Here is an 18,988-nt window from a genome sequence, read left to right on the forward strand (position 1 = left end):
CTCTTATTGGGGGAAACTGCTATACAGCTATAACACTAGCTCTTGTAAGAGCTTCTCTACTTGCATGACTGTTGAAATGCTGTGAATACCCCTCATACTCGGACACCCTCTAGCGGTGGGAACCCCTCTACTACCCCACTTTTTGTCTAAGTTCCATAATAGAGTGGATAGGTCTTTACACTCTGCATTTATCATTTCTAACAGGTAGCAGTACGCTCTTTTCATAACTTTGGGTGTATTCCATCAGGCCCCATCGACTTGTCTTTACTTTTGACAGTTGAAATAGAACATCTTCCTCTTTAAACTCACATGTAACAAATGACCAATGTGTCCTTTTTCCTAACTGAGGCCCCTTTCCTTCATTAATTTCTGTAAATACTGAACAAAAATATTCATTGAGGCAGTCAGCTAGATCTTTAACCTCTTCTACATACCTTCCTTCTTTTGTTTTTAATCTAACTAATCCTTGTTTTACTTTCCTTTTCTCATTTATATATCTAAAAAAATGTTTTGTCCCCTTTTTTACTGACTGTGCTATTTTCTCTTATGTGTGTGATTTAGAAGCTCTTATAACTTGCTTAGCCTTTTTCTGCCTAATCTTATATATCATTCTGTCTTACTCACTATGTTTTTTTTTACAATTACTAAATGCTAACTTTTGTTTTTTTACTATTTTGGCCACTTCTGCAGAGTACTAAAGCGGTTTCTATCATTTTTTGCTCTTACTGACAAGCCTAATGCAATTTTCTGTTGCCTTCAGTAGTGCAACTTGTGACTCCTTTACAAAAATTCTAATTTTAGAAAAATCTGTTTTTCTAAAGTCTAAAACTTTTGTTTTTGTGTGGTGTGACTCAGTCACTGTTCTTATATTAAACCACACTGACTGATGACCACTGGATCCTAAATTATCACCTACAGTAATATCTGATACCAAATCAGCTATTTCAGTTTTCTAGTTCACATTAGGAAGATTACAGTCACCCATTATAATAATGTCCCCCTTCATTGTCATTTTAGCTATATCCTCAACTAGTAGATTATCTAAATCTTTTGTTTGTCCAGGGGGCCTATAAATCACACCTAAACGAGTTATTGTGTGATTACCAAATTCTAACGTAACCCAAACTGACTCTATGTGCGACCTCACTAATATTTATTAGGCTAGATTTTATGTTATCCTTCACATACAGGGCCACCCATCCCCCTTTCTTGCCTTCTCTGTCTTTTCTGTATAAAGAATGCCTTATGCCTATCCCAAGCATGCTTAAACTCCTTCATTGTGTTAACCTCTACCACTTCAGCTGGAAGGCTATTCCATGCATCCATTACCCTCTTAGTAAATATATTATACCTGATATTATTTTTAAACCTTTGCCCCTCTAGACTATGTCCTCTTGTTGTGGTAGTGTCTTCTTGTTGTGGTAGAACAGGTTGAGGTATGTTTCTTGAGTAAGCGGGGGACTTCCACCATCCTAAGGTCTTAATAATATGTACCGGTATATTTTTGCTAGATGCAGTGGTGGAGACAGCGATGCGGAAGGAGTGACCTGAGTAATTAGCCGGATTAACACCTAATCTTACCAGTAATATCCTGACATAAAGCATAAATGTACTTGTCATCCAAGTTTGTAAAGCTAGTAGAGGCTGATCAGGGGAACCATGAACAGAGGTTATAATTATTAGCAGCTAGCCAAGTCAGTTTCATCATGAAGTCAGAGGTTAGAATTTTTATGGGGCACCATTGATTGTTGCTAGGTGTCACGTCCTGATCTGTTCTGTGGAGATGTCTGGCCTTGGCTTCTAGTATCCAGTACTCTTGTTACAATTCTTGTTTAGTTATTCTTGGTTTTTGGTTTTCTAGTCTGTCTGGTTTTCTTTATGCTGGGTTTCTGGGTTCATTCATATGATCCACCCCTGGATTTCCCAGTCTCTTGGATTCATTTAAATGTTTGTTTTATGGTGACACACCTGTTTGTTTTCAGTCATTCATTATGTGTCGGAGTTCCTGCAGGCAGCTGCTCAAAGCTTCTGCCCTTTCTTGCAGGTAAGTGCTATATATGTGTTCTGAATCTGTGGTTATTTTAGCATACATTAGGCAGTGTAGGACCTGCCAGATATGGGGTACATTGGCGTTGTTGGCAGGCTTATGCAATGTATGATCATATAGTGTGACTAAATCCCCATGATTTCCATATGTAGTACTTAGTTATTTCTCCTCTTGTTTTCCCTATGTTATCTTGTCTTGTTTTAGTTTGTATCCCAGTCCATGTCCAGTCCTGTCCAGTCTTGCCCATTTGTGTTCATGTTTTCCTCATGTCTTGTGTATATGTTCTGGGTTTAGCTTACTATCCTTCTCTGGTTCTGGGCTCTACTAGTTCTGTCTTGTTTCCTTGTTTGGTGCCTATCTCTAGTCTTGCCTTGTTTCTAGTACTGGATACAATCTTGCTGCAGAGCCTCCCTATTAAGCTCCTGGGAGGTCTGCTAATTTCCATGCTCCTAGTTCCTGGTATCCGCTTAAGCTGATTCAGGGTCTTGGTATGTGGCTGCACAAACGCTGGTGCTCAACACCAGGGGGCGTGCAGTTCCCCTGCACCAGACCCTGCTAATCCACCTCCACGCTGTGACTCCTACTTTGAACATCAGGCATACTGGGTCCCGGTCCTGCACCGCCGCCCGGACAGTGTCTGGGTTCCGGGCACCGGACTGCCACCCTGACAGTAGGGTAATAGAGGATTTTTACCAACTGTCCCCTCTGGCTAGGGAAAGTACATAGTGGTCTTCTATCTTTTTGAGGTGAGATCTCTTAATGTAGTCTGGGGAAGTGATGCTTATGGAAGTAAATTCTTAGTCTGAGAAAGCCATAGAAAGCTACATAAATGGTGGTTTTATGACGTTATTCGTGTGGTTCGAAAGGTGCAGTATCAATGAGATCGGAAAGTGACTGGAAAAGCTGACTGTGTAAAGAAAATATAGGGTGTGGAGGAGTAGTACTTGAACTTTAATGCCTTTCAACATGGTTTTAATTTGATAGAATGACAGAAAACTGTGTTCGTTAGGCCATAGGGTGAGTATGTGGTGTTGTATACTGGTTAAATACAATTTAATAGTGTTAAATGACAATTTTAAGCAAAGGTGGTAAAAGGAAGTAAAAGCGACCATTGTTGACATAGAATTTTTTTTTTACAATATTAAATTCTAGCAAGAACTGGTTAAAAATGTGGAAACCCCTTGTAACAAACTCCCCTTCCCACATGAGTTTGCCACACGGGAGCTTGTTAAGCCTAATTGACAGTTTGTAACACGTTCCACCGAAGTGTTCTAATTGTTCGTCTAGGTGGTCGCTGTGCACATGAACGACCACGAGGTGGCGGCCATATTGTTCGCATTAATGCAGGCAGCGGAATTCCTGTAATCAAAAGTGAGATAAGTGATCAGCGGCAACGTTATGACTTCCTGGGATATAGACACATGCCAAGAAAAAGTTGTTAGTAACAGCTAGCCAAGTCAGTTTCCTCATGAAGCGCATTATGGTCCGAGACACCGATTGTCCTTTCTTGATAAGGTTGCATGTAGCCATGTTGGTGACCAGAAAAAAGCCTACATGAAAATTGCACACAGAAAAAAACCCGCTGTCATAAATGCCCACACGGAATAAAGCCCATTAAAAAAATGTCCACATATAGTAATTTTACCATTTATGAGCATGAATTACCTACATTGTATTTTGTTATCGAAATTGATATAAAAATTTATCATGGATAAATTTATCCAAGAGATAACTTGAGGCTTCTAATTAGATGTATGTCGGGAGAGCCAATAATGAAACCACAGACTCACTCCGTTGTAGCTTGAATATCCTCCGAGCTTTAATTGCATTGGTCTACTGCGCATGTGTACACGGAAACAAGCAACAATTACTTACTTGAGAAAGTGTTATCTAAGCTATGCTAGAATACCAAGGTTAAAGCATAAGTAACATTTCATGGCAAGGAACGTGCTGCAAAGACTGCCGATAGAAACAGAAATAAAGAAATTAACTTTTAACCCTTTTAGACATTGAAGGACTTAACTAAGGCAACGGTTTTAACCGTTACTTTACCTTATCTATGACAATATCAGATTAAAATATCTCATTCATATGCAACAATTTGCATTGCGATTTTATAATTAAATAGTAATTTTCTATGTTATAAGTATACTAATTTACTGCTAAACAAAATGTGGTCTGTGTATGTAGAGGGCTTTAAGCCCCTAAGGACAGAGGCAATTGTACAAGTTCTGACCAAAACAAAACCTAGAATTTGAGCTATATATGTCTGTTCAACTATAATTTACCTCTTTTATATTAGGTGTACCCACACTTATTACATCATTTTTTCCAGGAGAAACAAGGCTTTCATTTGACATGAAATATTAATTTATATATGATATTTTCTTTAATATGAACAAAAATCTAAAAAATGATAGTAAGAAATTTGGCTATTTTTCAACTTCTGCATGGTATTTCAACTGTGAATGTCAAACTACTCTCAGCTTTTACTGAAATAAAACAGACCTATTTGTATTCTGTGAGGTCCCACGAGAACAACAATGCCCCCTATGTACAGATTTCATTGTGTTTTGGAAAGTTACAGGGTCAACTAAAAAGCTTGCCCATTGCAATTTTACACATTGAAATTTGCCAGATTGGTTTGCTGGGCCTATGTTGCCTTTGAGACCGTTTGGTAGCCCAGGAATGAGAATTATCCCTATCTTAGCATTCCATTTGCAAAAGTTTGCAACCCAGGGCAGGGCCGCCATCAGGTGGTGACAACCATGATGGTTGTCACGGGCCTGGCGGTCCTGCAGTTGCACCAGTGCCTGTACGCTGATGGGGCCCATCAGGTGGCCCACCCACTTAGGGACACCCGATAGGCATATATCTTCTGGGGCCTGGTCAGCACCAAGGTACTTTAATAGCGCAACCAGGACCCTTTTAATGATGTCAGCCGCAACTACTGCTGGGAGGACGTGACGACTGGACAACTTCCTCCCAGCTTACTCCATGCAAGGATGTGAAGAGGGAGACTCACACAGACTCCCAACAGCCCCAACCACCCTCCTACACCTAAAAGGTAAACAGGAGGGTGGCTGAAAAATTAGCTGCATGTGTGTGTCAGTCAGTCTGTATGTCTGTATTTATGTCAGTATGTATATTTGTAAGTATGTCAGTGTGTATGTGTCTGTATGTCCTTGGCCTAAAAGCATAGACCAAGGATTTTTGTTACATTCTGGACTTCCAGGAATGTGGTGCATAGATAAGAATCTGATAAGCGTTAATACAAATTATTCAATCTACTCCCTGTATCAGAAATGGGTCAGTGATAGTATGCAATATAATACAGATATTGTAATTAATGGTATAAAAATGCAAATGCATGTTTTAAAGGGACACTATAGTCACCTGAACAACTGTAGCTTAATGAAGCAGTTTTGGTGTATAGAACATGCCCCTGCAGCCTCACTGCTCAATCCTCTGCCATTTAGGAGTTAAATCCCTTTGTTTATGAACCCTAGTCACACCTCCCTGCATGTGACTTGCACAGCCTTCCATGAACACTTCCTGTAAAGAGAGCCCTATTTAGGCTTTCTTTATTGCAAGTTCTGTTGAATTAAGATTTTCTTATACCCTGCTATGTTAATAGCTTGCTAGACCCTGCAAGAGCCTCCTGTATGTGATTAAAGTTCAATTTAGAGATTGAGATACAAATATTTAAGGTAAATTACATCTGTTTGAAAGTGAAACCAGTTTTTTTTTTGATGCAGGCTCTGTCAATCATAGCCAGGGGAGGTGTAGCTAGGGCTGCATACACAGAAACAAAGTGATTTAACTCCTAAATGGCAGTGAATTGAGCAGTGAAATTGCAGGGGAATGATCTATACACTAAAACTGCTTTATTTAGCTAAAGTAATTTAGGTGACTATAGTGTTCCTTTAATCGCTAATGAAGAAAGACCTTGTGAATTTCAGAACTGTACTTCACAACATATTGCAGAGATGCCATTTGCAATTGCAGCATGGCCTACTAATAAAATATTTTAGATATCACATTAAAATATACAAATCGTGATCAAGATGAATGTAACATGAGACGTGTGTCTCGCAGAAGAAGGAATTTGTTAACTAGCACAAACTCCTTCGTACATACTGGACAATTACTTAAAAGCTATTCAAGTTGTGTCCCATTATTCTGATTTAAATCATGAGTTGCTACGTCAAGGTATACTGATTCTTAAAGACCACCTGATAACGCTTACTGCTGCATTAATATATGATATTTCTACATTAGAAGAAAGTGTTCAAATCTGCTAAATGGTTTAATTGATACAAGTCTTCAAAAGTTAAAATTAACTAAGAAACAGATTGAAGTGTTATTGCACATTTCACAGACCTTTGTTTATGATATCAGAGAAACAAAACATTTAAACACTAATAAGGTTAGTCAGAGGGAGGTTAAGATCTATTATGAATGAACTCTTCCAGGCAAAATATAATATATAGTACGGATTGGAAACTTGATAATACAGGTCACCTGTTGCAAACTCAATCTAACATCCATACCAATCTATATCGAAGACATGTGATGAAATATTGTATCTGTCTGTTTCTAGATGCCAAGAATCTAGTTATGTAATACGTGAAAATATAAAAGTACAAATTCCTTGTGGAAATAATCCTGCCACATCTGCTGAATGTTTACTTAAAGGGAAACTCCAGTGCCAGAAAAACGATCCGTTTTTCTGGCACTGGAGGGTCCCTCTCCCTCCCACCCACCAATCCCCGGTTACTGAAGGGGTGAAAACCCCTTCAGTGACTTACCTGAGGCAGTGGCGATGTCCCTCGCCGCTGTCTCCTCCTCCGCGACGCTCCTCCTTGTGAATGCGTCGGCCGGTGGGCGAGACTGATCTCGCCCACCGGCCGAGGAGACCTAATGCGCATGCGCGGAAATGCCGCGCATGCACATTACGTCTCCCCATAGGAAAGCATTGAAAAATTATTTCAATGCTTTTCTATGGGGTTTTGAGCAACGCTGGAGGTCCTCACACAGCGTGAGGACGTCCAGCGACGCTCTAGCACAGCTTTCCTGTGCTAGAAACTAGGAAGTGACCTCTAGTGGCTGTCTAGTAGACAGCCACTAGAGGTGGAGTTAACCCTGCAATGTAATTATTGCAGTTTATGAAAAACTGCAATAATTACACTTGCAGGGTTAAGGGTAGTGGGAGTTGGCACCCAGATCACTCCAATGAGCAGAAGTGGTCTGGGTGCCTGGAGTGTCCCTTTAATATAGAACCAATAGAAAATGATTATCTGTACTTTGAATCTTTAAGAAATTGTTCTTATTTATCTAAGAGTCCTTATTTAGACTGCAAGTTACCTGCTCTACGGCCATTAATAGTAACCACAGATGATGACACTTATTGTTATGGAAGGTTGTTAAATCCCCTGTTACGGTTGCCCCAGGCTTGCTGAGGGTTGGACCACCTGGATGTCCTTGTCCCCGAGCTTGGAGAGTGATGAAAAGTTCCACTTCAGCACCTATCAATATTCCTGGAAGTGTAGAGTATTACTGGAGCTCTGAGCAGAGCTAGTGATCAGCATTTCCCTACAACACGAGTTGAGGCTGCGAGTTGAGGGTAAGAAGTCTGGTTTATTGAGCATAAAGGCATTGCTTATATACACATTTTCAGGCCAGGGGCACACCCCTCTGGACCTGTTGGAACACAGTTATACAGGGAACATAGACCAATCTGAATAAAGTGCATTTTTTTAGATCCCTCCCCTCTATCCTGGAGATAATTGGCTTAAGTGGCTGTAGTAACTTAATTATCTCCAGGTACAAGAAATATTCTAAAGTTGAACATGTAACAAAAACCAGATAAAAATACATAACTCATATAATACAATATTTAACCTATATGTCCAACATATGCCCAGATAGCTTGGATCTGAGCGCACAATATGTCCAAAAAGCGCTCAGATCTCACAAATATAGTGGGATCGCCATAGGGTCAAAGTTTGTCAACACAGCCGTTCGGCAGAAGTCAACCCAGAATTAGTTCCACAGATTTCAGGCATAGGATCAGTCTAGCTTCGGCAGTATAAAAGTACTGAATGGCGCTGCGTTCATATGATTATCCACGAACGGATGAAAGTCTGGAGGTCCCAGCGGGGTTCGTGAAGAATAGTGACTGAAAACAGTACCATAAGGTCAACGACAAAACCCCTTTAGCCGCCGCCACGTGTTTGTTAATACGAACGATGACCACCGAGCCGTTTGTCAATTAACCACAAACCGCAGCTTCTGGGAGGCTAAAAAGGGGCACACTCCTCCTGCAGGGTGGACGGTCGTTCAGCAGTTTGTTTAGTTATTAGGAGGTGAGAAGGTCAACAAGGCAAACCACAGCTTCTGGGTGGTTAATAAACGGCACACTCCAAATGCCGGGTGGTCAGTCATTCGTTCATTCGTGAATTATTTTTTGTGGTTTTATTCAGGGGAAAGAAACAGAAACATTGTAGCAGAGTGGCAGACAGAGGGTACTTTGTAACATGGCTCCCTCCTTGTGGAACACTCTGGCAGACATGGCTTGACCCCTTTTTGGGGCAACTTGGGGCTGTCCAGAACAGGCCTCATTCTGAACTGATGTCAGTCTGCCGCGATAACCCATCGGCATTGCCATTCTGCTTCCCAGGTCGATATTGGATAGTGAAGTAAAATGGCTGTAAGGACAGGCTCCAGAGTAACAGCCTGCCTTTGTACCCTGCGACCTGGTTCAGCCACACCAATAGGTTATGATCAGTGATCAGAATAAACTCTTGTCCGTAGAGGTATGGAGTCAGTTTCTTTAATGCCCACACCAAATCCAAGCACTCCTTTTCCATGGTTGCATAGCTGACCTCTCATGGTAGGAGCTTTCGGCTGATATAGGTGACAGGATGTTCCCCTCCGTCTTCTCCCAGTTGGCTCAAAACTGCCCCCAACCCGAACATGTAAGAGTCTGTATGGACGATAAAGTGTTTGTAAGGGGCTGGGGCAGCCAAGATAGGAGCATTTACAAGGGCTTTCTTAAGAGCCTGGAATGCTGCTTCACAGTGGGCAGACCACAGGACCTGTTTAAGTTTTTCTTCGTCAGGTCAGTCAGGGGTTTAGCAAGGGTACTGTAGTCTTGTACGAATCGCCTATAATACCCGGCGGTACCCAAAAAGGCTAGTACCTGGGTCTTGGTGCGGGGTGTGGGCCATCTAGCGATGGCTTCTATTTTGGCTGGCTCAGGTCGTTGCTTTCCGCACCCCACCCTTTGTCCCAGGTACTGGCCATTCCAAAATTACACTTTTCTGGTTTCAGAGTCAGGCCGGCGGCCCGAATCTGATCCAAGACCGTTTCTGCTTGAACTAAGTGGTCCTCCCAGGACTCACTATAGATCGCTATGTCATCCAGGTATGCACAGGCAAAATTTTGGAAGCCATCAAAAATGGGGCATTTTTTCATCCCGGATGGCATGACCTTAAACTGGTACAAGCCAAATGGGGTCACAAAGGCAGACTTGGGGATAGCCTCCTTGGCCAGGGAAATCTGCCAGTAACCTTTACAGAGGTCGATGGTAGTTAAGTAGTTTCCCCTGGCTATGCGATCCAGCAGCTCATCTACTCTGGGCATCGGGTAGGCGTCTGTCACAGTCTTATCGTTACGTTTACGATAATCCACACAAAATTGGGTGGTGCCATCCTTCTTGGGCACTAACACCACTGGAGAAGCCCAAGGACTGTTGGAGGACTCAATGACTCCTAATTTTAGCATTTCATTTATCTCCTTCCACATCTCCTTCCTAACTGCCTCAGGGATGAGGTAAGGTGACTGCCGTAGGGGTGGCTGTCCTGGGGTATCCACCTGGTGAGTAGTGAGGGTAGTGTAGCTGTGCTCTTGGGAGAACGTGAACCTCTTTTCCTGTAACAGGGTGTGCAACTGTTCTCTCTCAGTGGGGCTAAGTTTGTTGCCTAGTTGTACCTGACTTAACAAGCCAGTGTGGGACCCTTTATCTAAAAGGTCAGGAATGGAGAGATTGTCGGGGTCCTCATGTGCTGGACTACATATGTCCTCTGGTCTCTGATAGTACTCCTTGAGCATATTGATATGAAAGGCTTTCTGCAGCCTTTCATCTTGACAACTGGCAATGACATATGTAGTGTTGCACCGTTTTTCTATTATTTTGTACGGCCCCTGCCAGGAAGCCTGCAACTTGTCCTGCCTGACTTGTTTAAGGACCAGAACTTTTTCCCTAAGTGAAAACTCCGTTGCCTGCCCCCCTTGTCGTACCATACCTTTTGTCACCTCTGGGCCATCTGGAGGTTAGCTTGGACTGTCCTAGCTAATTGCTCCATATGGTCCCGAAGCTCCAGCCCATATGGCACGATGGGGACCCCAGCATTCTCAGTCGCTCCCTCCTAGTGTTCTCTAATAAGGTCCAGGGGCCCTCGCACCTTTCGCCCATAGAATAACTCGAAGGGGGAGAAACCTGTTGATTCATGGGGCACCTCCGGATAGGCGAGCAGGAGGTGCGACAGGAATCGCTCCCAATCTTTATACTCACTGGTAAAGGTCTTGAGCATCTGTTTGAGTGTTCCATTGAAAAGCTCACATAAGCCATTAGTTTGGGGGTGATAGGGAGAGCTGAGTAGGGATTTTATTTTACACACATGCCACAGTTGTTGAGTTAATTCGGCTGTGAACTGGGCACCCCTATCGGATAGGATTTCCTTAGGAAATCCTACTCGAGAAAAGATCTGCACTAGTGCATTGGCAACAGTGTATGCCTGGATATTAGACAGAGCCACCGCTTCTGGGTAGCAGGTCACATAGTCCACCACGGTAAGGATATACCTTTTCCCTGATGGACTAGGAGTGGCGAGGGGTCCTCCTAGATCGATGGCTATTCGGCTGAATGGCTCCTCAATAATTGGCATGTTCACTAGGTGAGCCTTGGGGTGATCTCCTCTCTTACCTACTCTCTGACAGGTATCACATGTCCGACAATATGTCCTCACATTAGCTTGTACTTCGGGCCAGAAAAACGTTTGGGTCAATCTATGTAACTTGCGGGTCACCCCTAGATGGCCGGCCAAAGGGATGTCGTGCCCTATCTTAAGGATCTATGTTCGATATTTAGCGGGGATAACTAGCTGACGTTTTTCGGTTTCCCTTCTTTTCTGTCAATTTATACAGCTTATTCTGATCCCAGATGAACATTTCATTATCTAACCCTCCGGTCCCAGTCTCGGCTTTCTCTCTATATTTCTGGAGAGTCGAGTCTGTCTTAGTTTCCTCCCCAAAGGTCTCGGGAGTATCCCACGGGATGGGGGTCTGAGGGAAAGTCACAGTCTGGGGTAGTCTTACCTGAGTCTCCCCCACCTGCGAAGGGTCTCGCTCTTTCCTGGCTTGAGCTTGGATAGTCACGGGATGTGCCCCTGCAGTATAGGATGGGGCATAGGCGGATGTCATTGGCCCCAGGTCGTTGCCAAACAACACTTCTGCTTGCAAATTGTCCATAATCCCCACATTCACATGACCCTCCCCTGCTCCCAAGTTCAAATGCACCCTAGCAGTGGGTAAACGGTAGACATCCCCCCTGGCTACCCGAACGGCTACCGTCTGTCCAGATCTCTTGTGCTCAGGGATCAAACGGCCCTGAACCAAAGTGATGGTAGCGCTGGTGTCTCTTAGCCCCTGGGCTGTTCGTCCTTCCAGTTGTACCTCCTGCCTGTGGTGTTGGCGGTTATCCTCCGAAGCTGAGTATACGGAATTGGCCTCATATAGCCGCCCTAAATATTCCTCTTGAGGTGACTCTCAGTCCACACAGAGAGCCATGGGTTTTCAGGTAGGCACCAATGGCATGTGCTGTTTGTGGTTAGGTCGGTCAGAGTTGAGAGTTGAGGGGGCACTGCCTGGAGAAGTGGCCAGGTTCGTTGGGCACTGCCTGGCAAAGTGGCCAGGTTTGTGACACCAGTGACAGGGTCCCCTGGGTTTGTCATAGGTGTTGCTGGGTGGGCCAGAGTACCTGGGTGGTCCGGGAGGAACAGGAGCCCTAAACTCTGGTCGGGGTGGTGTTCAGTAACTGTCTCGGGGGTTCCGTACGGGAGATGGTTTGTGTTGGAGTGGGGTCGTTGAGCCGACTATCCGCATATTCATCTGCTAGTCGTGCGGCCGCACTCAGGGTGTTTGGTTGCCCGTCCCTTAGCCATTCCCTCAAGCGTTTGTCAATTCCCGAGTAAAATTGTTCTAAGAGGAAGAGTTGCAATACCTCCTCTGCTGACACCGCTTGGCACCCTTTTATCCAGTGGGTAGCGGTTCTGTGCAGTCGGTTAGCCCATTCCATATGGGTATCACTGCTTTTCATTGTCGAGTCCCGGAACTGTCGGCGGTAGGTCTCGAGGGTAACGGCGTATCGTTTTAGCAAAGTGTCCTTAATCACCGCATACTGCTGAATCTCTACCTCCGTCAGTGCCCAGAATGCCTCGAATGCTCGCCCTGATAGCTTGCTGGACAGGATGGTGATCCATTCTTCTGTTGGTATCTGGTGAAGGGCACACTGTCGTTCATAATCCGCCAGGTATTCGTAGATTCCTCATTCAGCTTCCTGAAACTGCTTGAAAGCTTCAAAGGGGACCTTTTTTAGTCCCGGTGTTGATAGGAACCGTTGTCTCTATGGCCGGCTCTGGGGCGCGCTGAGTGGTTACCCTGTGGATTTCGTGCTTCCTTGTCTCCTGAATCTCTGCCTCGACATCTGCTATTATTTGGCCTGAACAGTGATAGTCTCTCTCTTATAATCCTGTTTTTCTCATCTTGGTGGTTCTGCCATGGTGAAGCTTTGATCCAGCTCGGGTAGCTCGGCGATCAGCTCACTCCTAGGTCCGTTGCTGGCAGTCCCCCCATGGCTCTCCAACAAATGCTTCAGTCGGTCATAGTTGTTTTCCATCCGGTCAGGGCCTCTCCTGCTAAACCAAGGATCATCCCACATCTGCCACCAAATGTTATGGTTGCCCCAGGCTCGCTGAGGGTTGGACCACCTGGATGTCCTTGAGTTTGGAGAGCGATGGAAAGTTCCACTTCAGCACCTATCAATATTCCTGGAAGTGTAGAATATTTCTGGAGCACTGAGCAGAGCTAGTGATCAGCATTTCCCTACAACATGAGTCGAGGCTGCGAGTTAAGGGTAAGAAGTCTGGTTTATTGAGCAGAAAGGCATTACTTATATACACATTTTCAGGCCAGGGGCACACCCCTCTGGATCTGATGGAACACAGTGAAACATGAAAAATAGACCAATCGGAATAATGTGCATCTTTCTGAACCCTCCCCTCTATCCTGGAGATAATTGGCTTAAGTGGCTGTAGTAACTTGATTATCTCCAGGTACAACAAAAACCACATACAAATACAATATTTAACCTATATGCCCAACATATCCCCAGATAGCATGGATCTGAGCGCACAATATGTCCAGTGGGATAGCCATGGGGTTAAAGTTTGTCACCACGGCCGTTCGGCAGAAGTCAACCCAGAATTAATTCCACAGATTTCAGGCATAGGGTCAGTCTAGCTTCGGGAGTATAAAAGTACCGAATGCGCTGCATTCGTATGATTATCCACAAACAGATGAAAGTCTGGAGGTCACAGCGGGATTCGTGAAGAATAGTGACCGAAAACAGTACCATGAGGTCGACGGCAAAACCCCACTGGGTGTTCAGCAGTTAAAGATGGCCGCTGCCACGTGTTCGTTCATACTAACGACGACCACCAAGCAGTTCGTCAATTACGCTGCGGTTATTAGCCGCTTCTGGGTGGCTAATAAGGGGCACACTCCTCCTGCAGGGTGGTCGATAGTTCGGGAGTGTGTTCAGTTATTGGGAGGTGAAAAGGTCAACAAGGCAAACCGCAGCTTCTGGGTGGTTAATAGGCACACACCATATGCCGGGTGGTCGGTCATTCATTCATACGAATGACAGGGTGAATTACTTTTTGTGGTTTTATTCAGGGGAAAGAAACAGACGTTGTAGCAGAGTGGCAGACAGAGGGTACTTTGTAATATCCCCCTTTACAAAATTATAAACTGACAGGTATAGTTAAAATACATATACCCCCAATATCTCTAAAACATCCATATATGGGTGCTTTCTTGGCTCACTTACAATAATTCAAAATCACCTTAAGCTCCACCCACCAGTAAGTGGAGGATATATTAATACAGGTTAGGCTTTCCCTTCTCCATATCCAGAACCACGAGAGAGATTTCCCGTATTGGCTGAAAGAACTTGGTAAGTGTCAGGGCTCCGTGGTCCCCCCTCCTCTTACCGAGCGGCGTCCTCTCCTCTTGACACGCCGCTCGCGTCCTCTCCTCCTCCTCCCCCCAGCGGCAGCATGTCTAACGCTGCACGCTGGGTTCCGGCAACTATATCAGTATGCCGGGGTCACTCACGTGACCCGGCGTTAAAGCGACAGTACAACAATCACAGTGGGGGGTATAGATACCCCCCCACGTGTGTTTGTTAATTCTGATTGGAAGTTATCCAATCAGAATTAAGGCAAGGATATGTATACTTACCTTTCCTGTCTCTCAGTGCCCTGTTGTGGTCTTTGCTTTATGGTATTGATACTGAACGTGTGCTTTCTGGTTACGTACTCCCTGGCTTGTTATACTGACTTTGTGACTTTCTTCTACCCTTTGACCTCGGCTTGTTTCTCGCTATTTGGTTTTCTGGTTCCCCTTACTCGGCTTATCTCCTGACTATTCTGTGTGTGCTTAGCCCGGCCACTCTAAGGTCCGGTACTGCACACTTTCTGTGTGTGTGTCTGTGTGTGTGTTAGCGTGTTGGGTTCCCCGAATCGTGACAGTAAGATATTGACTCCTATTTTACTCAATCGGTAAATTTGTTCAAAGCATAGCTGAATCTTTAGCAAATATTGTTAAAATTGTAATAGGAACAGGGTTTAGTGATTTTTTTTGTTGCTGGTATTTTTTTAAAAAATTTGAAGTTTATTGAGTTTTAATAGCATAAAATGGGTATTGGGTGGGGGAGGGGGTACAGAAGAAAAAGGGATGGGGTAGGGGGGAACGACAAACAATTACCATACAGATTTGCATTACATTTTCAGTTGGTTGTACAATGCTATGTCGCATATAATGAGGCTGTATTAGGGTCTCTGGTACCGGCATTTTACTTTCTGCAGTAGGTTGGCGGATTTTGCCTGTTTACCCCTCTTGGGGGAATCTCAGCTGTGACCAGCTATCCTATTATCCATAATAACCAGATAATGCTCTAGTGACCCAACTGGGCTTGTCTTTCTTCCCCTTGTACCTCTCTTGTCCCTACATTTGCTTCCCTCACTTGTTTGGTCTTGTGGTTGGCTTTGTGTATATTGTGTCTTGCTTCTGTGGTCTGCAAGTAATGGGGGTCTTTATGTTGATCCTGGGTTTTGTGATCCTGGGAGGTCTATTTTGCTTTGTCGCCAGGAGTCCCACATTTCCCACGCTCCCCTATAGACCTTGGATGTAATGTGCTATATTGCGTTTCGTATATTAGTTGTCTATCTATATCCTGGATAAGGTGTTGGGTGGACGGGGTTTTTGTGGACTTCCAGGATCTCGCTACCAATTTTTGAGCGGATAACAGGACATGGTATATCAATTTCCTCGCATTAGTAGGTATGCTAGTGGGGATGTCCAATAGTAGAAAAATCTGGGGTTCGAGGTCTATGGCAATTTTGGTAGTATGTGTTATAATTTGTTGTATGTCTTTCCAAAACCTCATCAATTTTGGGCACCTCCACCAGATGTGCAGCACAGACCCTATGTCTTTTGCGCACCTCCAGCAAGTCGGGGGTGTTTGAGGGAATATCCTATGCAGTCGGGTTAGTACCATATACCACCTATATACACTGTTTTCTGGTATTGTTCGATAAGTAGGGCTGACTTAACCATTTTCTTTACAGAGGACGTTATGCGCTTCCATTGATCTTCAGTTATAGTGACTCTTATGTCTGAGGCCCAATGCTGCGCTTGTGTGGAACTATAGAACGGTTGGTGTGGTTGAATGATTTTGTAACAGTCATATAGAGGTTTAAATTGAGGCGGGGGCACCCCTGAGATCCCTATTTTTTCCCCATGTTGAAAGTCCGTTCGTTTGGTTAAGTCTATGTGCCTGTTCTTTATTATATTTGTTTAGGAGGGATTGGAGTTGTATGTGTGAATACTGCGTCGTGTGTGGGACATCATAGAGAGAGCATAGCTTCGGAAAGGTCATTAGTATGCCTGCTGCGTGTATGTGAGCTAGATGGGTAACTCCTTTGTCTTTCCATGGTGTTGCATGGAATGTGGGGATACAATGGGTGATAGCGTCTATGGGAGTTGCCATGGATAGTGGATAAGTAGATTCAAAGTATGTTCTATGTGTTTCCCATGTGTGAAAAGCCAAACCAAGCTGTGTGGGCATGTTTGGGATGGTTGGTCTAGTGGTTTTATGTAGCCACAACAGATTTGGGACTCTGAAGGGGGTTATAGCTAGGTTCTCCATTTCTACCCATTGGGGTTGGTTCTTTTTTGTAAGATGTGTGAGCAAGGAGGACAATATTGCGGCTTGATGGTATGATTTGACGTGGGGAAACGCCATCCCACCACTTCGCACGGGGGCCATTAATACTTTTTGCGAGATTCTCGCCCTTCCCATACCCCAAGTGAATTGTTGCATCTTCGTTTGAATGCTTTTGAAGTACGAATTGGGTACCCACAGGGGAAGATTTCTAAAGAGGTACTGAAGTTTTGGCAAAATGGTCATTTTAAGCGCTATTATGCGTTCCGTCCACCGTCCAGGACAAAAATAGCTGACCCCAGCCCTTCAGGATTTCTGTACACTCATTCCAGACTCTATTGTAATTAGAGGGAAACATATCGTTTGGGTTTTTGGTAAATACTAGGCCTAGGTATTTTATGTTCCCAGTTCTCCATTCAAATGAGTAGTTTTGTCGCAGGCGCGTTAGTACTTGTGGCTCTAGTCGGAGTCCCAGTGCTTGCGTTTTAGTAGTGTTAAGAGAGTAGTAGGACAACGTCCCATATTCTGTAATAAGATTCATTATATTAGGTAGGGATTTTTCGGGGTTTGTTATGTATAGCAATATGTCATCCGCAAATGCGCTAATCTTTACTTGTCTCCCATGCCAGTTCATCCCATCTATGTCTTGGTGGGTTCTAATCGCTGTAAGTAATGGCTCTAAGGCCAGCATATATAGCAGGGGGGTCAAGGGGCACCCTTGTCTCGTGCCATTCATAATTTTGAAAGGTTGCGACAGGAACCCCGCTTGTAGTACTTGGGCTGTGGGTTGGGCATAAAGGGCAAATATCTGGTTAACGAATTGCTTTGGGAACCCATATTTTCCTAGCACCTGACTGAGGAAGGGCCAGCCCAGACGGTCGAAGGCTTTCTCGGCATCTAGAGCTAGGAGTAGACCGCCTGGGCCTGATCCCCTCATCCTCTCTATTACAAGGGAAAGTTTCCGGGCATTGTCCATTCCCTGCCTCCCCAGGACAAACCCCGTTTGGTCATCGTGAATTAATGTTGGGAGAATTTTACCCATTCTGGACGCTAATATTTTGGCATAGATCTTGGCATCCGAATTCAATAGCGAGATGGGTCTAAAGTTTTTGCATTGGTCTGGGGTCAGTTTGTTTTGTGCAACCGCTACAGCTAATTGTTTCTGGCATTCTAGTTGTGTCGTTTGTCTGTTCTTTTTGAGATAGGAGGAACGCCTAATAAAGAGGCCTCTCACAACGGCCTTGTGCGCTGACCACACTGTTTGGTCAGACACAACCCCATTTGAGTTCGTTTGGAAATAATCAGTCAGATCTTTCTTTACCCGTAGCAAGAAAGTCTGGTCATGTAGCAGTGATTCGTTTAACCTCCATGTCCCCCTCCCTTTAAACTGAAATGAGTCAAATAATTCTAGATACACCGGGCTGTGATCCGACCAGGTTATGTCCCCTATGTTACAGACCTAGACTTGTGCCAGTGTTGGTTGGTCCACATAAAAAGTGTCTATTCTGGTGTAAGTGTTGTGTACTTTCGAGTGGAAGGAGTAGTCCCGCTCCCCAGGGTGGAGGGTTCTCCAGCTGTCATATAGGTTATAGAGCACGAGTCTTTTGGCTAATGATTTACACACGGATATCATGTGCCCCTTTCTTGCTCCTCTATGCTTTGCTGTTGTATCTTCCTCGGGGGACGTGATGAAATTAAAGTCCCCACAAAGGATCAGGCCACCTAATTTGTGTTTTTCGATTTTTTTGTAATAGGCGTCTGAGGAATGGCTCTGCGCCCGTGTTGGGGAAATATGCGGAAACTAGTGTATATTGGGCATTGTTAAAAAGGCCTATTAGAATGATAAATCTGCCCTGGGGATCTATACATGTATCCTGTTCTACAAATGCCACATCTTTGTGGATTAAAATAGATGACCCTTTGGTTTTATTCGTCGATACTGCATGATACTGGTATGGGAATAGTTTAGTATATATTTCAGGGGTTTTTATATTGCTAAAATGCGTCTCCTGAATACAGGCTATATCTGTCCCCTTACTTTTAAGTTCCTGTAATAATAGTCTTCTCTTACCCGGGGTATTCAGCCCCTTAACATTATGCGTCAATATTTTCATGTTCATGTGTAAGCAGTATATTATAGTGTACTGTAGCTGTTTGCACTATGGCCATTCGAATTGGTAGTTTGGAGTTATCGTTACCATCTGCTTTCTGGTCATTTCTTAGAGAGTAGTTCAACTGAATTTGTAGGTTATTATCTGTTTGTCTGGGGGTGTGTGGGGTGAAGGAGTAAAGGGGGATCAAAACGAGCTGTGGGTGGTGTGCCCAGTTCGGCACCCAAAAATGGGGCCTCGTCCCGCGGCCTATCAAGTAGG

Source organism: Pelobates fuscus, chromosome 5 (genome assembly GCF_036172605.1).
Source record: "Pelobates fuscus isolate aPelFus1 chromosome 5, aPelFus1.pri, whole genome shotgun sequence".
Classification (NCBI taxonomy): domain Eukaryota; kingdom Metazoa; phylum Chordata; class Amphibia; order Anura; family Pelobatidae; genus Pelobates; species Pelobates fuscus.